The 24,082-nt window shown below is 35.3% G+C and overlaps 1 long non-coding RNA gene across 1 annotated transcript; it reads right to left on the bottom strand.

The window, feature by feature from the left end:
- Positions 1-1,471: 1,471 nt before the first annotated feature.
- LOC105420977 (uncharacterized) lies at positions 1,472-6,232 on the bottom strand. Its single transcript, XR_966812.3, has 3 exons — positions 5,441-6,232; positions 2,086-2,221; positions 1,472-1,880 (listed from the first exon to the last, which is right to left on the bottom strand). It is a non-coding gene; the product is annotated as an uncharacterized LOC105420977 (long non-coding RNA).
- Between the last annotated feature and the right edge of the window lie 17,850 nt (positions 6,233-24,082).

Here is a 24,082-nt window from a genome sequence, read left to right as displayed (position 1 = left end):
GTTTTTTGTTTTTTTTGTAACCCATGATAGAGTTTTTTGTAATCCATGATTGAATTTTTTGTAATCCATGATCGAATTGTTTTTTTCTTTTTTTGTAATCCACGATCGAATTTTTTGTTTTTTTTTGTTTGTTTTTTTTTGTTTGTTTTTTTTGTAATCCATGATCGAATTTTATGTAATCCATGATTGAATTTTTTGTAATCCATGATTGAATTTTTTGAAAATTTGTGATTTTTTTTTTTTAATCCATGATTGAATTTTTTTTTGTAATCCATGATAGAGTTTTTGAAAATTTATGATTTTTTTTTTAATCCATGATCGAATTTTTTTTTGTAATCCATGATAAAATTTTTTGAAAATTTGTGATTTTTTTTTTTTAATCCATGATCGATTTTTTTGAAAATTTGTTATTTTTTTTTTAATCCATATTATTCAAAGAGAAAATGAGAGAGATGATGATTCTGAGGCCACCCTATCCCAGCCATATTATTCACATATCGAGTCCCAACAGCAACAGTGTAGGGATGAGCACGACAGTGCAGGTGAGCATGAAGGATGGACAATCTTTGAGGATTTTAGATTGGGGACACAACAGAACACTAACACTCAGGGATTTGGGAATAGTCAGACGCCTGCTAATATCGATGATTTGTTTTTAGATCGAATCAATGAATTGTTAAACGAATTCAATCAATGGCACCAACGTGATCAAGAAGAGCAATAACGTCGTCTATCATTTTATTTTTAGATCATATGTTTACTAATTTTATGCTTATGCTTTATTGTAGTCCATGTATGTTGATATACGTATTCCATGATAATTCTATGTTTATCCTTTTATGTGATGTAAATTAAATGCTGAATGTCGGTTCATGCAGGGAAAGAACATATCAATATGCGCATATTCATTCAAAAACATGAAAATTCTTAATGGAGTACCCTCATTTCTTATTGAATTCCTAAAAAAAAATATTTATAATGAATTTTAATATTTTTTTTGGATTTTTTTAAAGCTTTATTCTGACCGATTCACCAGATTCCCGATCAGGATCGCCGATTCGCCGATCCGGATCCGGTTCCCCGATCCGTTTTTTAAACCATTGGTTCAAACAATTAGATCCACATACATATAATTTTTTTATTCGTTCTATCCCTTCCCATGAAGACATGAAAAACGGATTTGGTATTGATATATCTTTTGTTTGAATTATTAGTCTTTAAATGGTCTCTCTCTACCGATCTTTATATCCACCGGCCGTAGCGCAAAAGTCCATTAGATTTTACCACAATGTTAAAAAAATTTGCATCATAAAAGTATAAGAGAACCCATTGATGGTGAAATTGTATGGTTCATTCACCCTGGAGTAGAGAAATAACCATTCTTCCACCTTGGAGTAAAGAACATATTTTTTAAAGATTGACATTCAAATAGATTTAAAAAGCTAAATAGATTAACATGTATACGTCCAAAGAATGAAATTCATATTCATTTTATTTCATTCATGAACTTCAAAAACATCATTATCTATAAAACCCAACGATATTAACAACTCAATACTTTCTATCATCCATCTCCAAAACAACAAAAAGTTTTCGAGTAGAGAGAGAGAGAGAGAGAGAGGGGTCTCTCATGTGCCCAATTAGCAGCCTTGTCTTCATTGATGCTCAGACCCAACTTAAGCATCATATGACTTCTCCCTGCAAAAGTGTTGGGGTCGTCCAAGCTGAAACCTAATGTGAGCAATATAGTCTCAAAGTGGAACATCACCAAGTCCTTCATTGAAGAGTCATTCTTATCGACCCCCACCCTCTTCCTCAACTTGGCCTTGTTTTGTAAATCCTCATGGATACCCTGCTCAGAGTTCTCCATGATAAACACCCTGCACACATAGAACTTCATAGTTACACCCACTATATTTACAAGGAAAGTCAGTGTATCAGAAATAAGATATCTCATTGACACCATCCAATGCATTATACAACCATCTACTTTCCATTATTTTTCATTAGATGTTCAGACTTTGGCCTTGACTATCAAAAATCTAAAGCAAACCATGAGTTAGGCATAAAGAGCTTAGGGCTGACCATTAGAAGACTCATAAGCTTGTTCCTCTCCTTTTGTCTTGAGACCATAAGCAAACGCAACAACCAAGGCTAGAGCCACTCCAACCAAAACAAATGTGAGAAATATTCATTCAATTTTGCTGGCAAATTGCACCCCCTGCAAATGTTGTTGTAACACAAATTCATGAGTAAAGTTTTAGGAAGTGTTGCCAATTGCAAATTGAATACGAATCGCTTTACATATCTGATCAGCACATCGAGAATGAGAAACCCACTATCAGATATCCAAGGAATTTCATAGGTACAACAGTCAAAGCCCCATCAGGAATCCCATATATAACTGAACCTCTCTGTCTCTCAAAGCCATGAAGTGACAAGGATCAACCTGTCCTAAACTGCCTATGCATATCAAGTGACAAGGAAATCTGGTTTCGCTCATGGTTGAGTTACCTCGTCGCACAAATGTGCATTGCCTTGGGGACTGTGAGTTACTATCTTCTTCCTAGATGGCTCTCAAGTGGATTGTTGAAACAAAAGCACCAACTGTGCTCCCAACTATTTTTTTCCGGCCATGGGTGTTCTCAAGAAATGAGTCTTATAGGAGCATAACCAGAACACCCAGCATCCACTAGGTCAAATATATCTATCACCAGTCCTCACCACTCACCCATGCAAAGAATTGCAGACAAAGGATTGAGCGAGGAAAACACTATATCTATTGAAAATGATTAGTTACCATTGAGTGTGCAAATAAACACGAGGTTCAAGCTATAGCATAAATCAAGGGGTTCAAGCTATGGCCAAAGTGAGTCTGTTCGATATGCAGGACAAATACTTGAAATGAAATACAAACAAACACAACTTCCAGCTAGGATGGACCAAACACATAGCATTGATCATAAGTGCGACAGAATGAATAAAAGCCCAAGATAAAACAATTTATTATGTGCATGAGCATGCACAAACACACACACTAATGCTTATTTGCATAAAAAATGTAGTAAAGAAAACAAAGCCAACACAAAATGATTAGAGGAGCACAAGTACAGGCACTGCAAGTGAAGTTTGTATTGATCAGACATAGATAGAATGGATATACAACTTAAATGAGCACACCTTCCCAAAGTCCAACGAATTCTTGCACAAATTTCACTCATTGAATATACACAAGCTAAACCTCATTCAGTTAATGACAGATCAGTTTGCAAATTTCTGTACATATCGGATGAGTTTCTCCAAGGTAATATATAACTGTTTAATATATGAAGATAACATGCTTATGGCAGGCAATGACAGGCTCATTTTCCTTCTTTGATATGTGAATCAAAACAGAACACTAATTCATTGACTTCATTAATTTAAAAAAAAAAACTTATTGACATGGAAGAGCTAGGAAATTCCTCGTCTTTATGCCTGATGTATATGGGCTTTATCAATCGTGTAGGCTCAAAATCCAGTGTGCTCATCCACCTGCTTTTTATTATAAGACTATCGTGCCTACTCCAGGGAGATGACTTCATAGTTCATACACTTGAGGAGCCTATGCATCATCTGTACCTACAGTCTTGGTTCCCCAAAGGACTACCATCAAAATTAACCTTTTCCTCTACTAGGTCAGCTTGGTCTGTGACAGTAGGAAGATGTTCCTTGATTTTCTCCAATTTCATTTTCATTGGATCACCTATTGGCCTTAAAAATTCATCTATTTCCACTCCGGCACAGATCAATCATCACAAGATTGCTTGAGCAAGATCATGATGCCTGCAAGATCATGATCAGAGGTGCCCCATAGGAGCACAACACTTTGATATACAGCAATACGCAACAACCGTACTTAACAACCACCATCACATCACTGCAAAAATACCCATGCACCCATTTTTCAATTTTATGATAAATACCCATAACCCCTCTTTTGGGGAGAAACAAAATAATTCACTGTCTACCTTAGAAGCTTCTTTCGTCCAATATGATAAATTTCTAATTTTATTTCCAGCAAAATGGACCCTTTTTTTTTGGTTCAAGAACAGGGAATCATCATCTGAGACATGGAAAGAGAGAAACGAGCATAAATCCCACACTAAAAAGTCATTATGATGCAAACCTAATTCTCAAGATCAATCAAAACATTAACAACAGCAATAAAACAGAACAAGGCAAAAAGTTTTCTTGAACAAATTTCTTCAAAAATGGAACAAAAATTCAACATACCTAAGATAATGCAGAGGGATCTGAAATCTCTCTTTGACTTGTGCAACAATAATAAATATAAAAATATGGAGGTTAGGTTATCAGTCTCAGTGTTGGGTTTCAATAGTCATACCACTCTACATTTACCATTTCTCCAACCAATCCACATTCAACCATTTCTCCAAATAATCTCACCCATTCTAGGGAGAGAGAGTTCCCAGCCCCCTCACATATTCTATAGAAAAAATAATTCAAACACATTGAACCCTAAAAGTGTTGGGTTTCAATAGTCATCCTACTCCCATTCAACCAATGCTCCAACCAATCTCACTCATTCTAGGGAGAGAGAGTTCCTAGCCCCCAAAATACACAATATAGAACACCATGATCACCATTTATGAGCTTAAATGAAGTTGTCAAGCCAGAGAAGGTGACCAATTAGTTTCCATGCCATCTAAAATCAGATGACCAATGAGTACTTTGGAATACCTCATATATTCACCCAGCTCGTATAATTTGAGGCTGAAGTAAAGATGTGAGAGGACCATAAACAAATTATTCTTTTCCTCTACAAATTGGAACTACATAAATATTGTACTATTGATTCATGTAGTAGATATCGCAGTAAGAAAATCTTATCAAAGAAATATAAACAACAATCACACTAATCTAATTGAGGGGTGCTTGATTTCAAGCAAATTAAAGTCAATTGAAATGAAAAACAATGGAAAACAGAGAACCCAATTTATATCTCTAGCTCAAATCAAGATTACCAAATAGCTGAAACAAAGTTCAATAAAGAAAAAAAAGAAGTCAATGATTTGCATTTACAAAGTCACTAGGCTTCAAAATCAAAATGAACCAACAAGACAGAGATAGAGAGGTGCTATTTAATTACTATAAATCACTAAAAAAATGATATTTAATCGCTATTTCTTTTTTTTTAATGAGATATTTACTTTGTATAAAACTACATATTACTATAAATCACTAAAAGCTCTGCAAAAAAGTTATTTAATCAAATTAAATAACTGCAAATCACTATACTTCTATTTAAATCACTGTGAACCACAAAAAACTATATAGATGGTTTCACTGCTCACTAATCAAACACTAGCTGCAAATAACAGAACAATTACAGGAAAAATAACTATAAAATCTCGGCAAAATCACTAAAAAAACGTACCTGATGCTTGAGGGTTTGGATTGATTGAATGTTTCTTTGAGGGACTTGGAACCAAGGTCTCTGTTCAAACAGATTTGGGAGATTTTAGTGCTATGGGACAGGGAGATTGGGGCTTTTGAGAAAGATTTGGGCACAATGATATAGAGAGAGAGAGAGAGAGGGATGCGGTGGGAGCTCTGGTTTAATCGATTTCTGATTTTTTTACCCAATTTCCTGGAAATAGTTTTATTTACGAACTAAACATAAGATGATGCATATTTTCTAGGAAATTAATTTCATAGAACTTGGTTTCATAGCAAGCAAACGTGCCCTAAATCTTTTTGCATCTTCGCCTATGTTGTGCGCCCGCGACACTCACAAAAACCATAGACACCCATATGCGCACAGTGTGAGAGATAGAGATTTCGATGATGTAGATTACTTAATTGTAATTTTAAAAATTGAAACAAATATGGAAAAAAACCATAATTTTAATTTTTAAAGATCTTAGATACACCAAATTTCTGGAAGTCGATATCCTCAAAGCCGATTAACAGGCGGTCTCGCTGTTAGAGTATTTCAAAATAACATTATGTATTGTGTGGGTTTCCTAAGTTTTACATATGTTCAGAAAGAAATGAGTGAGTTTTTAGTTGGGGATTGAGTAGCTTAAGAAGAGAGTTGGGGATTGAGTAGTTTAAACAAAATACATTATGTTTTTAGAACAAAAGTAAGATGGTGGGTGCTTCCGCAACGCGGATGTGTGTGCGCATGTGAGGGCGCTTAATATTGCACTTTGCATTTCGCATCAGTGCATGAGGCACCCCTCATCTGAGCACATATACAAATCAGGCTTGATTTATTTTTGTGTGGCATCGGCACATGAAGCTCCCCTCGCCCGAGCACTTAAGAAGGTCGGGCTCAAGGCTCAATTTAATTTTACGTGGTACACAAGAATTTCAATAGACACTAGCTGTTCAAGACTTGAGGCACATATGCTATTTGAAATCCAATAGTCACATTGTGTAGTGCAATGGTACGAAACTTTCACTTGCAGAGTTAATTCGTAGTAATGGGCTGTTTTTCCCATTCCTCTAAACACAATTTTGCATAGCTTTGACACCCATCCATCTCTCTCACTACTCATTTTTCTCACACACACTCTTCCTAAATTCGAACTTTTTCTTTAGACAACTACACTTTGGTGCACTAGTGTAACAATCCTAAAATTAAAAAAAAAAAAAAAAAGAAGAGAAAAGATACTTTTAAATAGGTGATGGTCTGTTTGGGTATGATGGTCCTTGGGGACCATCACTATTTTCAAAAGTTTTTACTTGGTTTAAACTTTTGCTTACTGCTTGCCACGTCCTTTAGTGGACGTGGTTTTCATATGTTAAAAACAGACTCTTAACGCGATACCTCAAGTATGAGGTAGAGCCTAATAAAATAATATAATAATACGTTATAAGAATTTAAATAGGGGAGGTGAGCACTCCCACCTTAGAAAATTTTTAGATCTTTCTCTCTCTGGTCGAAACACAGTGAACTCCTCTCTCGAACCGAATTTTTTATCGGAAGCTCCCTCTCAAATATTTGTGGGTAAGTGACATCGTCTTCTTGAAAAATAGTCAGTTTTTTAATAAATAGTGATATTTCCGTCTAGGATCTTTATTTTATAAGTTTTGTGTGTAAGTGACCTCATTGTCTCGAAAAATAATCCATTCTTTTTAAAAATAAAATGAAATAATTATTTCTGCTTATTATCATGAATTTTAGGCGCGATAAATTTTATGCGCACGTGACCTCATTATCTTGAAAAATAATCTTTTTAATAAAAATTGTGATATTTTATCTATGTTAGAAATTTTGAATGCTGTAAATTAGAAAAATAAATTTATTTATTTTTCTTGTCTATTGTTAGAAATAAATGTGATATTTCTGCTTTTAGTAAAATTGTGATATTTCTTTCTACTGTTTTGAATATTTAGACATTGTAAAATTCATGTACAAATGACTGCCTTATTATTTAAAAATTGACATTTTTGCAATTGATTATAGTATTGTTGTGAAATGTTTATTTATGAATTGATATCCCATAAATTGTGATAATTCCGTATTCTTGAATTTCTATAAGAGGTTTTCCATACATATTAAATTGGCAATTATGCTAGAATGCCTTTACAAACTGCTACCTTTCTAAATTTGAGCCCAAAATATTTGATTGGTTATTTTTGAAATGTTATAGAGAGTGACTGTTATTAATGGTTCAAGTGAAATTCATATTAATGATTTCAGTGATATGTTGAGTACATGATATTGCTGCTTTCCAATGTTAAAGAGATTTAGAAATAATTTAAGTATGCAAGTGGACTCATCCGGTTCGCCTGTGAGGTATAAGTGGACTTATCTGGGACGCCGTTAGGGATTAAGTGGACTCATCCGGTACGCCGATGAGGTATAAGTGGACCTGCAGGGATTAAGTGGACCTATCTGGGACGCCGATAGGGATTAAGTGGACCCATCAGGACGCTGATGGGGTATATAAGTGACCTACTTGGGACGCCAGTAGGGTATTTTGTGAAATCCTTTGAATTATGCACTGCCGTTAAAAGTGTTATAAGCATTTCAATTACTCGGATTATACTTAATTATGCATTTATTGAAAGTGAAACTGTTGATGCATTTCTGTTAATAGATCTCATTTTGGAAAATATTGATATCTTTCAATCATGATTATTTTTAGGATTATGATGATCACTTACTGAGTAGCCAAACTCATCAAACTATGGTAAACATTTTTTCAGGATAATTGCGGATTCATTTTGAGTGCTAGTCAAGATCAACATTAGAAGATATTGTTGTTGTGCTAGCTTTCTTTTGTTACTTTGTAAGACCTGGCCACTGTAAATTTGTCCTATAAATAGATGTATATATGTTTTGTCTGTCACATCTCAGGAATAACAGTATTGTAATTTCTTAGGGTGTGTCAAATTATGATATCAGAGTAATAGGTTTAAGATTCTTAAGAATGGAAATTTAAAAAGAATGTACTTAAAATCACATTTATTGTGTGTACAGTTCGGGACAAAGTCAAGATCCAGAATAGCTGAGGCTAATATGTAAGGAATTCACAAAACCTTGAAAAATATGGTTACTCTAATACAACATTAGATGGAAAACAACAATCCACCCAAGCAGTCAGTTACAGGAAATGGTGGGAGTAATATCGAACAATTTAAGAAATTGAACCCACCTTCTTTTAAGGGTGCTGTAAACCCACTGGAAGCCGAGGGATGGATTATGCTATTGGAAAAAATATTCGAGGTTTTGGAATGTCCTGATGATAGGAAGGTGGCCTTGACAGTTTTTATGTTAGAAGGTAAGGCACAACACTGGTGGCGAATGACAAAAGGAGTATTGGTCAAAGAAAATAAAACCTTGACTTGGAAAGTATTTCTAGAGGCATTTAATGAAGAGTATTTCCTAGATTTTATTCGAGACTAAAAAGAAATGGAATTTCTAGAATTAATCCAAGGAAATAGGACAGTAGCACAGTACGAGGCCAAGTTTACTAAATTGGCCAGGTTTGCACCACATATGATTAACAATGAGGCAAGAAAGGTGAAGAAATTTGAAAGAGGTCTCAGGCCAGCTATTAGAAGTAGAATATCAGTCTTGAAATTGAGAACTTATGCTGAAATAGTGGATCGAGCCCAAATTGTCGAAAAAGATTTTGAAGATTATCAAAAGACGAAAAATCAGAACAGTCATGTTAGACCTACATCATCTAATCGACAACAGTTTGAAAGGCTAAACAAGAAGCCAAGGCCCTCGCCATTTCAAAACCCAATAGAACCATGTAGAAAATGTGGGAAAAATCATGGATCAAGCCCTTGTTATTGGAATACCGGAGCCTGTTTTAAGTGTGGAAAATTGGGACACCAGATTAGACAATGTCCTAGCTTACAGACACAACAGCTTCCAAAGCAGGGAGAGATAGCTCCAAAGTCTCAGATGAAGGGAAGAGTATTTGCGATTACCGAGCAAGACGCTCAGGCCTCAAAATCAGTGATCCAAGGTACTCTTACTATCTTCCAAAAAGTAGCTCATGTTTTGATTGATCCTGAATCTACTCATTCATTTGTGTCATAATACTTTGCATGCCACTTAAAGGTAGAACCAGAACAATTAGAATACATTCTAGAGGTAGCCACACCGATGGGAGATTCAATTAACACCAATATAGTGTACAAATCATGTGTAATAATGATAGAAGAAAAAGAACTGTTGGTTGATTTAATACTCTTGGAAATTCAAGATTTTGATGTAATCTTAGGCATGGATTGGCTTTCTGCATACCATGCAAGTATTGATTGTTATAAGAAAATTGTTACCTTTAGCATTCTGAATCAACCAGTATTTTACTTCAATGGTGTCAAAGAAGACTCCCCATCATATTTAATCTCTTGTATTCGAGCTAATCGCCTCCTTCGAAATGGTGTCAAGGCTTTCTTGCCTATATCAAAGAAGATAGGAAGGAAGAAATAAATTTGGATACCACTCCGGTTATCCGAGAATTTCCCGACGTTTTTCCAGAAGAATTGCCAGGATTACCGCTTGACAGGGAAATTGAATTCTCCATTGAATTATTGTCAGGGATAGCACCAATTTCTAAGGCACCTTACAAAATGGCTCCTGAAGAACTTAAAGAACTGAAACAACAATTGGAAGAATTATTAGATAAAGGTTTTATCAGGCCCAGTGTGTCACCTTGGGGTGCTCCAGTACTGCTTGTCAAAAAGAAAGATGGGATTATGAGATAGTGTATTGATTATAGACAGTTGAACCAAGTGATAGTGCAAAATAAGTATCCATTACTTAGAATTGATGATTTATTTGATCAATTACAAGGATCACAAGTGTTTTCAAAATTTGATCTTAGATCTAGATACCATCACATTAAGATTAAAAGTGAAGATGTTCCCAATACAGCTTTCAGAACAAGGTATGGCCATTATGAATTTTTAGTCATGCCTTTTGGATTAACCAATGCACCGGCTGCATTTATGGATTTGATGTTTCGAATCTTCAGGGCCTTTTTGGATAAATTTATTGTGGTATTCATCGATGATATTTTAATTTATTCCAAGAATCAGAAGGAACATGAGCAGCATGTAAGAATGGTATTGCAAATATTAAGAGAAAAGAAATTGTATGCCAAACTTAGTAAATGTGAATTTTGGCTTGAACAAGTGACATTTTTAGGACATGTTATATCAAAGGAAGGCCTATCAGTTGATCCTTCAAAGGTTGAAGCCGTTGTTAATTGGAAACAACCAAGTAATGTGACTGAAGTTCGAAGCTTTTTGGGATTGGCAGGATATTACAGAAAATTTGTAGAAGGATTTTCTCGAATCGCAACCCCATTGACTCGATTGACACAGAAAAAACTCTTATGATCCGTGTATATTACGAATTGCTCACCATATAGATAATGCCTCCATATTTTCAAAGCGAATACTATTGCAGCTAGCTCCAAATCATGAATTGGATATTTTTTCTCATATTCTTTCAACTGTCTGGATGCATATGCCACTACTTTCCCATATTGCATTAATACACAGCCCAAACCTTTATGTGAAGCATCACTATAAATCACAAATCCCCCACTCCCCTCAGGAATAGTTAAAATAGGTGCTGAAGTTAATCGAACTTTTAATTCTTGAAAACTCTCTTCACATTCACTTGTCCACTCAAATACCTTTTCTCTCAGAAGGATTTAAATATGCGGCAGATAAGATGGATGGATTTCTTAAAAGATTATGATTGTGCAATCCATTATCATTCAGGAAAAGCTAACGTTGTGGCTGACGCTCTAAGTAGAAAATCTACGGGAGTCTTAGCTCATCTAATGATCCAAGAAATGCGATTGTTAGAGGAAATAGTGGATTGTCATCCAACTCCGTCCATTAATGGTGTGGTAAGTATGATTGCCAACATTAAGGCGGAACCCCAATTAATCCAACAGATTGGATTGGCACAAAAGAAAGACCCTCAGCTTATAACAATTATAGAAGAGGTGAAGCAAGGAAAGAGAGATGAATTCTCTATATGTAGTGAGGATTTGCTAAGATTCAAAGGTCGGGTTTGTGTCCCGAATGATGAGAGTGTAAAGAAAGCTATCTTACAAGAAGCACATCATTCTCGTTATACGATACATCTCGGATATATTAAAATGTATCAGGACCTGAAGAAAACCTTTTGGTGGAATAATATGAAAAAAGAGGTAGCACTATTTGTGTCTAAATGCCTAACATGCCAGCAAGTAAAAGCTGAACATCAAAGGCCCGCTGGGTTGTTGCAGCCTTTACCCGTGCCAGAATGGAAGTGGGAGCACATCACTATGGATTTTGTCTCTGGCTTGCCTAGAACAAATTCAGGACATGATAGCATTTGGGTCATTGTGGACCGGTTGACCAAAGCTGCCCACTTTCTACCGATTCGCATGACATACACTTTGGATCGACTGGCTCAGTTGTACATTAAGGAAATAGTGCGGTTGCATGGAGTTCCTGTCAGTATTGTATCGGACAGGGATACTCGGTTTACTTCTAAATTTTAGGCTAGACTACAGTCAGCCATGGGGATGAGACTCATCTTTAGTACTGCCTTTCACCCCCAAACTGATGGACAATCGGAGAGGACCATCCAAACCTTTGAAGATATGCTGAGGGCCTATGTTATTGAACTTACAGGAAGCTGGGATGACCATTTATCCCTGATTGAGTTTGCTTATAATAATAGCTTCCAAGCCAGTATTCAGATGGCACCATATGAAGCCCTGTATGGAAGGAAATGCAGGTTACCCATATGTTGGGACGAGGTTGGTGAAAGAAAGCTTTTGGGGCCAGAAATTGTCCAGATAACCACAGATAAAATAACATTAATTCGTGAAAGGCTCAGGACAGCTCAATGTCGACAAAAGAGTTATGCCGATAACCGAATGAGAGATCTTGAATTTGAAGAAGGTGATCGAGTTTTCCTAAAAATCTCACCAATAAAAGGCATTATGAGATTCGGCAAGAAAGGAAAGTTGAGCCCACGTTACATCGGACCATTTGAAATCCTTGAAAGAATCGGAGGTGTCGCTTATAGACTTGCCTTACCACTCGAATTGGCAAACGTCTATAATGTCTTTCATGTATCTTCACTACGAAAATATCAGCCCGACCCATCCCATATCTTAAAATATGAACCTTTACTGATCAGGAAGGACCTATCCTTCATTGAGCAGCCAATTTTGATACTAGATAGAAGGGTGCAAGTGTTGCGTAACAAGGAGATTCCTTTGGTTCGTGTATTATGGCAGTACCATTCAAGAGAAGAGTCGACTTGGGAACGAGAAGACGAAATCAGAGAAAAATACTCCTATCTTTTTCAGTAATCAGGTACACAAATTTAGAGGACTAAATTTCTTTAAGAGGGGAAGAATGTAACAATCCTAAAATTTTTTTAAAAAAAAAAAAAAAAAGAAGAAAAAAAGAGAGAAAAAAAAAGGAGAAAAGATACTTTTAAATAGGTGATGGTCTGTTTGAGTATGATGGTCTTTGGGGACCATCACTATTTTCAAATTTTTTTACTTGGTTTAAACTTTTGCTTACTGCTTGCCACGTCCTTTAGTGGACGTGGTTTTCATATGTTAAAAGCAGACTCTTAACTCGACACCTCAGGTATGAGGTAGAGCCTAATAAAATAATATAATAATACGTTATAAGAATTTAAATAGGGGAGGTGAGCACTCCCACCCTAGAAAATTTTGAAATCTCTCTCTCTCTGGTCGAAACACAGTGAACTCCTCTCTCGAACCGAATTTTTTATCGGAAGCTCCCTCTCAAATATTTGTGGGTAAGTGACATTGTCTTCCTGAAAAATAGTTTGTTTTTAATAAATAGTGATATTTCCATCTAGGATCTTTATTTTATAAGTTTTGTGTGTAAGTGACCTCATTGTCTCAAAAAATAATCCATTCTTTTTAAAAATAAAATGAAATAATTATTTCTGCTTATTATCATGAATTTTAGGCGCGATAGATTTTATGCGCACGTGACCTCATTATCTTGAAAAATAATCTTTTTAATAAAAATTGTGATATTTTATCTATGTTAGAACTTTTGAATGCTGTAAATTAGAAAAATAAATTTATTTATTTTTCTTGTCTATTGTTAGAAATAAATTTGATATTTCTGCTTTTAGTAAAATTGTGATATTTCTTTCTACTGTTTTGAATATTTTGACATTGTAAAATTCATGTGCAAATGACTGCTTTATTATTTAAAAATTGACATTTTTACAATTGATTATAGTATTGTTGTGAAATGTTTATTTGTGGATTGATATCCCATAAATTGTGATAATTCCGTATTCTTGAATTTCTATAAGAGTTTTTCTATACATATTAAATTGGGAATTATGCTAGAATGCCTTTACAAACTGCTACCTTTCTAAATTTGAGCCCAAAATATTTGATTGGTTATTTTTGAAATGTTATAGAGAGTGATTGTTATTAATGGTTTAAGTGAAATTCATATTAATGATTTCAGTGATATGTTGAGTACATGATATTGCTGCTTTCGAATGTTAAAGAGATTTAGAAATAATTTAAGTATGTAAGTGGACTCATCCGGTTCGCCGGTGAGGTATAAGTGGACCTATCTGGAACACCGGTAGGGATTAATGGACTCATCCGGTACGCCGATGAGGTATAAGTGGACCTGCAGGGATTAAGTGGACCTATCTAGGACGCCGATAGGAATTAAGTGGACCCATCAGGACGCTGATGAGGTACATAGGTGACCTACTTGGGACGCCAGTAGGGTATTTTGTGAAATTCTTTGAATTATGCACTGCCGTTAAAAGTGTTATAAGCATTTCAATTACTCGGATTATACTTAATTATGCATTTATTGAAAGTGAAACTGTTGATGCATTTTTGGTAATAGATCTCATTTTGGAAAATATTGATATCTTTCAATCATGATTATTTTTAGGATTATGATGATCACTTACTGAGTAGCCAAACTCATCAAACTATGGTAAACATTTTTTCAGGATAACTGCAGATTCATTTTGAGTGCTAGTCAAGATCAACCTTGGAAGATATTGTTGTTGTGCTAGCTTTCTTTTGTTACTTTGTAAGACCTCGCCACTGTAAATTTGTCCTATCAATAGATGTATATATGTTTTGTCTGTCACATCTCAAGAATAACAGTATTGTAAATTCTTGGGGTGTGTCAAATAGGCTTTTAGTTCAGGTGCATAGAATCTAGAAGCGCAACAAATAGACCTGTTTTTCTGTATCCTGATGACGAATTACCCTTATTATGTACACCATTTACAATTTTGGAGGGGGTAAATATTATCTTGAGAAAGGCTCTTGGTGCTCGAAATAGGAAGTAAATTCGTTCTATTTTTGTCTCTTTTCACCCAACCTTTCCAACACTTGCAAGGATAATAGTTTTGAGAGGCATGGGTAGACACCGAATTGGGTTCAGTTTGTTAGGATGTAATAGCCCTCGTAGATGCAGAAACATAAATCCCAAAAGTTGGATTCCATCAGAAACGTGTACGTAACCAGCAAGAAGTGAAATAGGCGAGCGTACAGGCCACAATACGATAAATAAAACATAAAACACATATACCACAAGTGCACAAAGATTTATGTGGTTCACCCCAAAAGGGCAAAGATTTATATGGTTCACCCCAAAAGGGTTATATCCATAGACATGGCAAACTAAAATCTACTATATCATAATCTATCTCCAAGATACATGGCCGTAATGATTTAGATGATAGACCGGTAAAATTTAGGATCCATAATCTATCTCCATGATGGATTTTGAAATGATTTGGGTAATTTAGTGGGGACGACATGCCCCTACTCGTTTTTTCAAATGGTTTAGAAGTTAATTTTTTTGAAGGTGTTTGTAGCATGGTGTCAGAGGGAATAAAAACTATAATGCGGTGACTAGGGTGTCGGGTTGTTACCACGATGACCCACCACGTGGATTTTGGAACAATATTTGACGTACGTAAAAGGCCCTTTTTCCATATTTGCATTATGCAAACTAATCCCAAATTCTAATAATTCGATGTGGGTGTCCTAAAAAATGAATTATGGTATGATTAAAAAGGTCCTCATACGCAATGTTGTTCCTTGAGGACTTTGTATTTGAAGGCTTTTTGGATGGAGTACGCACTTGGATTGTGCTGCTAGAAAAGATGATTAAATTCCCCATAGACATCAACCTAATCTTGGCATTCGACCTTTCCTTATAAAAACAAGGGAAAAGTTTACATAAGATGTCAATTTTGTTTTTTTAAACTATATAAGGTGTCAATTTTAAGACCAAGGCGCACATCAAAAACCCTTCGGAAAGGTTGTTCCGATGCAATAACAATCTTCCAATTGATCATCTTAACTTTGAGATGCATAGATATGGCAAAAACGTTTTCAAATCCTAAACATACTGCATTTTATAACACGATATCTAACTCCGTCCATTTTCAATGTTTTTCAAGCATTTATAGATCGACTCAATTTGCATCAGTTTTGGAGATTTAAAATGATAATTGAGAGTGAAAATAGATTTTCAGACCATCATAGAGATTTCCAGTACTGGAAATGCATCTTCTGTCAGCGTTGAAGGTGAGCCTTACTGAATAATTAAGAAAATGTCCTAGTATTGAATTGAGAAAAACATAGAATTTTAGAAAATATGTCCATCTTCTGTCAGCGTTGAAGGTGAGCCTTACTGATTAATCAAGAAAATGTCCTAGTATTGAATTGAGAAAACCATAGAATTTTAGAAAATCAGCTCTAATTGTTTAGTTCCCCCCCCCCCCCCCCCCCCCCCCCCGTCCCACCTTACAAAAAAAAGGAACAGAAACAAAAAACATCATACAGCACTACCAAAGCGGGTCTCCAATTTTTAGATCAAGAGAATACCATAAGTAGGTCTTTTACTCGAGAAAGTAAGTTCACAGTATATGCTCCTGTGGGATCATACTATCCATATTCATTTTTGTACACTTAAGGATCCAAATCCGAAGGACACTATAATTCACTCTCTACCTAGTCATCCATGATTAAAAACGTATAATAAAACAGAAATATTAACAATATCAACACTACATTCCAAGTACAATTCCCACTGATGAACTACTAAAAAGATTTAAATTAAATTAATTTAATTTAATGTGCTAGATTTGACATCATCCAAATGTTGCTCAGTCTCTTTTGACTCTTCCATGATTAAAAAAGTATAATAAAACAGAAATATTAACAATATCAACACCACATTTCAAGTTCAATTCCCACTGATGAACTACTAAAAAGATTTAAATTAAATTAATTTAATTTAATGTGCTAGATTTGACATCATCCAAATGTTACTCATGATGTCTCTTTTAACTCTTCCAGGGTTTCTATTCAAGGGCCCCCCCCATTCCTTAAAATAATTATGGTGTATGCCATCTTGGTCCTTCAATTATGACTTCATTTTCATCCACATGATTTTACATGTTGGTCCTTCATCATTGTGTAGTGTTAATGAGGAGGTAATCTAATGCTATGACTCCTTTTACAAAACCTAAGGCACCCCGAAAAGCTTAGATATGTTATTTTATTGAGATAACATCATTAGTTGATACGACTACTTGGGAACACTAACATGTATATAGGACTAAAGACTATAATACAGTTTATTACGGGGATTTATGGCCTCACTGACGGTATGAGTTTTAATAGAGTAGAATGACGGATTAGAATTCATGTAGCTGACCCCAATTAATTGAAAACAAATTTTAATGATGATAATGATCACTGTAATACAGTTTATTGTATCCTAAAATATCTTAAAGAAACCTATACAAATGCATCATATTAATTATTTTATTTGTTTTCTTGTCAAAGTTGTTGTGATTAAGTGTTCCTTTTAGGCTTGAAGTCTACGGTGAGAGAGCAAGAGCTCACATATCGGTAAAATGTGGGATCACAAGGAAGCATATAGAGACTAATTTGGAAGTGAGTGCGTTGGCTGTGAAGTACTTGAAGGATACAGTGTTGTCTCTTCATGGATGTTTCACCCTTGTTTTTTGTTTTGGAATTTATTGTCTTTTGTGGCTACAAGGTAGGATTCTCCTAGGTGGTTGAGCTAGGATCCAAACCCAAGAAGAAAGAGCAATGGCACCAACACCAAACTACCTAGTCAAGAGACAAAACCCTAGTCAACATTCTGTTTTTTGTTTTTTTTTAATCTATCATGCAAGTAGGTGGGCATTCTTTTCAAACTCATTTTCATGTTATAGAAAAGAAGGAAAGAAAGAACTAGAAGATCAAAGGAACCCCACCCCACACTAAATTATTGGATCAAACTGTTGTTTGCTATAGAGGATCCCCATTGAAGACCACCACTATCTGCATTGCATGACCATGGGTGTGGAAACTCCATTTAGGGTTATAATGCTTCAAATATGGAAGCCACATTGATCTTGTGGCCCCTCCACTTGTCAGAGAAAAATTCTTCCTGCATTAAGCTCATCATTACAGTATCTTTGTGCGCTTCTTTAACCAATGTGCATTAACTCAGATGACAGGTGTTGTCAGGAACATGATCTTTGCTTCTCCAGTAGGGGATCTGGTCCAACCAATCTTTTTCAGCCATTGGATAAACCTCCATTGAAGTTCCCCACCAAGGGGATCTCCCCCCAAGCAAGGTGAGGGAATTCCCCTTGGAGTGTGGGGCACATGCCCCAAACCATTATATTATAACGTTGGTAAGGTATGGAATTCACTTAGCCCTATGAACTTTATGATCCCAATCCCTAATCCCCATAAAAGCTTACAAAAGCTACCCGGACCTTCAAACATGAATAAAGATGAATAAACCCACATGGCCCAATTCCCTCCAAAGTGCACATATCACAAAAAAAAATCAAAGGTCTTCACAAATCTAGGACTTCAACCAACACAAACCATCCATACATAGAAGTCATTCTCTTTTCTTTTATTCACTTAAAACTAGATGTGTGCTAGGAGATAGGTCCAAAAGCGCAAGGAAAAATCTCATGTTTTCACTAAGAAGCGGAATGTTCAAACCCCAAGGTCCTTGGGCGCACCCTTTTGTGTCTCAAGGCAAAAAAATAAAATAAAATTTAGGGTTTATTTTTGGGGAGTGGTGGCAAAATCAATTGAGCTGCCACCCTTCAACATCAAGGAGGAAGAGGGGGGGGGGGGGGGGGGGGGGGGAGAAACCCTATAAAAGCTGGGGTCTTTGTTTCGTAAGGGGGGACAAGGGTTGGGCCCACATGGATTATGAATGTGACATCACATGGTCATGCATGCATGGCATGCAACAATTTTGGTGCCCCATGGTGTGCATGACCCATGACACCGACACGCTTCACTTTTTTTTTTTTTACTAACGGTTTGTTTTTGTCTTTAAAAAATTCCTAGACCAGAGCCACTACACGCACCCACCTCATCAGTAATCACACTCGGTCCGTACAGTCCCGTACCAATGCTTTAAACGCAAATAAGGCTTTGAGTTTTGTACGGGATAGGTGGGATTACTAAGAGTTTGGGTGTGGAAATCAAACCGTACTGAAAATTATGACGTGGCTTGCTTTCTCTGTCATCATAAGCGAGGGTCTCGTTTGATTGAGTGAGGGAATCTCGTTTAAGAAAAAGAGGAAAGGGAGTTATTAGAGAGAGAAAGTTAGAGAGAGAGAGTTTTTGAAAACGACAGACCGAGGAGCCCGGCCATCGAGGGGAACCTGCCCGGCTGACAACAAGGGGGGCCCACCAGGGGCAAAAATGTCAGACTTATCATTCGCTCTCTCATTTAACGTCCTTATCTCTCGTGCAGCTTTGCCCCCGCACGCGTCCGTCTTCGTTAAAAGTCGATTACCTTCTCGGCCCCACCCTCTCTCTATCTCCGGGTCAGTTTCGGTGGAATTTTGCCGTCACCGTTATTTATGCCGTTTCTCGCAACGAGTGCTTTTATCTCATACCAAGTATAGGGGTAAGGTTTGTATAAGGCGTCAACCTTATTCTATTGAAAAAAAAGGTGCACCTCAAAATTATGCCCAAAATGAAGTTTAGGAGCCGCTGAATCTTGCGATGATGTGAAAGTCTAGTCTTGTTTCCAGTTATAAAATTTAAAGTTCGATAAATAGTGATGATTTAGCCTATTTATGAATATTTGAAAATTTTGAAAGTGAATCGTTAATAATAACGTGTTAGAAGATGAACTATTTTAAGAACTCAAAATATATATATATATTTTTTTCACGTCTATAAATATAGAGAGGTAGAGAGAGAAGATGGTTTACTGTAAGAGTCGAAATGAGGAATACATAGTGCGGTGTCTGCACTATAGGCACGTTTGTTTGGGTGGGAAATTGTAGAGGTTGTAGCTAAGGTTGGCAATGGGCAAGGCTACCCAGTCGGCTTGAACCCAAAAAAAGTAGGGTCTGGACGACAACTGGCTTGAGGGCAGGGTTAGGGCCAATGCCGGCCCCTCCTGGCCTGACCCTCTTTTCTCTTCTTCTTTTTTTTTTTCCAATTTTTCTTCTATTTTCTTTTTATTTTAATTTTGGCACAGCCCCACTCGGCCCTATAAGGATAAGGCCTGGGTCATGGCCAGGGCTGGCCCATACCCATTAACACCCTTTGTTGTAGTGGTTTAGCAGCACATCCTTTACCCTTCCCAACATTTTATCAGTTTTTGTGAGAGAGTTGCTTCGTACCTATTTATGTGTGTGAAAGTGCTTTTGCAGGTGATGAAAAGCTCACTTCTAAACAAGTTCTCCCCTAGCCCCTCGAAATTGCTTTCCTATGTATGAAACGGCCCTGTCAAAAAAAGACTTTACTCTAATTGTATCTCAATATCTGTTTTTTTTTTTTTTAGACATAGATTTGCTGTGATTATGGGGTTTCACATGACTGGTCATTTTAACTTACATGTATTTTAAGTGTAATTAAAATACCATTTGACATCATCATCGTCAAAGCTTTTTTCTAAGTAATCGAGGTTGACTACACAAATCGTGGTTCGCTATTCTGCTTTATTAAGGGTCATATCTTAAGTGAAGCCGTAAATCCCTATGTCTCTTTCCAACCCCTAATATATCTATCTTTCCGGCCCCTATTTATTGTGTGTCAAGATATTCAATAAAATTTTATTGTTTGTCTTATTATAAGAAAAATAATACACTCATGTAGGGGACAATAGAAAACTTTAAGCATGGTTGCAGATGGCGGGCACCACAATGTGATGTCGAGAGTTACATTATCATCAAGTCCCAAATTAATATTCCAATAAAACAAAAAAAAATTAATGACATAGTGTGATACCACACTTGAACAGAGTGACTTGAAATTAATACTAGCAATGTCTATATCTAAGAAGCACAGACGTAATAGAAATTAGGACATTGTAAGTATTTTTAAAGGAAAAAATTTATATAAGTGCGAGACTCTAAACAATCAAATTAAGGTGCATTTCAAAAATTTCACTAAAAGAGGTTGTTTTGATGCTCAAATATCTTTAAATTAATGATCTAGATCTCAAGATACATGGACATGAGAAAAAAATGGATTTCAAGATTTAGAATAGCGCATCTTGTAATGTATTTTTGGACCGTCAATTTTCAAGATTTTTAAGTTTTTATATATCTGCTCGATCTACACTATTTTTGAAGCTTTAAATTTTATAATTAGAGATGAAAATATATTTTAAGGCTATCACAAAGATTTCCAATATTAAAACGTAATTTCTCGATACTATTTGAAGGTATGCTTTACTTTATTGTTTAGAGCCTCGGCTCCGTACAAACTGCACCTATTTTTAATAGGTTTAGAGATAATAGCTATGAACTCCCCAAAGCAAGTTGTGATACAAAGCAAGCATCCGTGATGTAACCAGGCTAGAGTAATGTATAGATCACCTTGGGTCTTGAGTGGGGCTAGACATCGGTTTATGATTATTTCATCTTGTGTAGATTAGCCTATGTTTAGGAGGCCAGTTGAATTTAGAGTTGCTCAAGAGTGATAATGGACTCTTGGAGGTCATGTAAAGGAGTGTATTTAAGTCATTTCAAGTGAATCTTGGATTGTAAGGGAAACAAATCTTTGAGAGCTTTTTAATGTGACTTATTATATAAGATAGGGCAGAATGGTGGAACAAGACTCATGTAACCGACTCCAAATAATTGAAATAAGTTTTGGATGACGGTAATGGTGGTGGTGATAATGCCTTTTGTAATTTAAAAAGATTTGAGTGCACCATTGTAATAGTTTTTTTTGTTTCCAATAAAGATTCCATAAAATTTCATGCAATAATGTGATTGTCTTTTAGGGAAAACTGTAGCTTGACCAAATAAGGACTAAACATAATAATTGGAGGTTAATTCACTTGTTCTGATTTTGGCTCAATCAAGTATCATATAGGGGTTCTAGAGGATATATTGGAGATAAAGACACGGCTTGGGGTTTCACAAATCACATGTCAATTCAATGTTGCTCAAGACTAGTCTTGTTCCAAGAAATGGATTTAGATGGAATTACAAGTTATTTATATTCTTGCCGATCGTATATAAGGTTCACAATTAAGAAGATGAGGAAGGTTGCTATGTTTTTTAAGGGCATAATTTGAAGTGATTTTGCAAAACCCAAAAAGGTCTAATAAAATATTAATTTTTCTAAGGAAAATTGATGAAAAATGAGATTTTTTTATCTGAATTTAAGAATGTTCCCATACTCTCATGTCTCACTTTTTGAGAGCACGTATTATATTTTAGGGAAAATGACCTCTCCCCCCTCCCCAAAATTTTCATCCCTATTAGCTAGTTGGGATCACCAAAATCCCTTGTACCCCTTCAAGTTTAAACCTTTAGTACCATTAGCCCCTTAATTATGTTTTTCTTTATTTTTTTACAAATTTGATTACAAAATGCCAAACCCATACATTAGTCATCCATTTTTTTTTTTTTTGTGACTTGATAAACAAATTTTATTGATGATAATGATGATAATACTAATAATAATAACAATCATAATTAATAATAATTATAACACTAACAACAATAACAATGCCGATATAGGTATTTTGAGAAATTTATTTAATTAAATAAATAAATAAATAATAATAATCCATTAACAATAGTAATAATGATCTTGATTAATCACTTTTCAAATTCAAAAGATATTGATGCAATTGTAAAATAAGTCATAATATAAAATAAAAAAATTTATTTTCTTTTCATGTCTAAATTTATAGAGTGGGGTATGTGGAGGTAAAATTGGTTTTAAGGCAATGGAAGAGAAAGGAAAGGAAGTGCATTAATGGAAGGGTTTGGAATTTTGTAAAATAAAAATATCAAATTTGTAAAAATAACAAAGAAATGCATAATTAGGGGGCTAAAGGTCTCAAAATTTTAAAACTTGAGGCGGTACAAGGGATTTTGGTGAACCCAAGTGGCTAATAGGGATGGATGAAAATTTCGAGGAGACGGGTAATAAGCCATTTTCCCTATATTTTAATATTAATTATTTTTACATAATTACCAAAAATAGCCTTACATATTTCAGGGCTATTTCGATCATTCTATTTCTTTCAAACTATTCCTTCGGTATCTTTTTTTGGGTGATGGTGAGAAGCATGAAAATTCAAAAAATAGATCTACATATTTTAGGGGCATTTTGGTCATTCTATTTCTTTCAAATTTTTTCTTTTGTATCCTTTTTTGCGTGATGGTGAGAAGCATGAAAATTGCAAATTTATCTAATATAAAAAAACAAGAATAAGAACGCAATGTACACTCTCAAAATGTGGGACATATTTCCTGAAAAATGAAAAACAACAATTGCCTTACAAATTAAGGGTGGTAATTCCCTGTAGAAATCTTTCTACTACATTCCACTTTCTATGGAAATGCTCCTTTTAACATCGATATAAATTGGTTTGGGATAGAGAAAGCATTTACTAGGTTATGTTTGTATGGATTTTAATGTTCAAAAGAAAAGTATCTCTATGGTTTTTATATTCTAATAACACCAAATTCTTATGCTTTTCAAATTGTATGCTTGAAAACTTCAAGAATATGAAAGGAATGTTAAGTAAGTTATTCCTATGTAAAGAATGATTAGTTTAAATTGGGGAAAGAGGGGCTTTAAGCCATGTTAAATTTGAAAAAACATAGACAAGCATGAGTATCTTTGTATAAAATTTTGATTCAATATTGTAGTTAAATATGAGATTGAATACAATAAGACCATTTACCTTTGATACAAAGTGGTCACAATTCATTACAACCATTATATGTGAAATTTGATAGCTTGGATATATCACAAAGTTCGAAAAATATTTTTTGAAGTTTGAGCTTGATCAATGGAATAATTGCAGCCACGCGATTTCACATCTAACGGTCAAGATTAATGTGACCCTTATATTAAGGGTAAATGGTCTCATACTATACTTTCGTGTTAAATATACCTTAAAACTAAAAAACTTCTAGGAGGTCCTATTAGAGTATGCATACAGCAATGATTAAATTTATTTACTTTGCTATGACTAGGAATTTCACATGTTTCACATTTTGTTT

The sequence above is a fragment of the Amborella trichopoda genome, chromosome 13, assembly GCF_054954075.1.
Source record: "Amborella trichopoda isolate Santa Cruz 75 chromosome 13, AtrichopodaSantaCruz75HAP2 v2.0, whole genome shotgun sequence".
Classification (NCBI taxonomy): Eukaryota; Viridiplantae; Streptophyta; class Magnoliopsida; order Amborellales; family Amborellaceae; genus Amborella; species Amborella trichopoda.
Note: the sequence above shows the minus strand (reverse complement) of the source record. Positions and strands in the feature narration are given on the sequence as shown.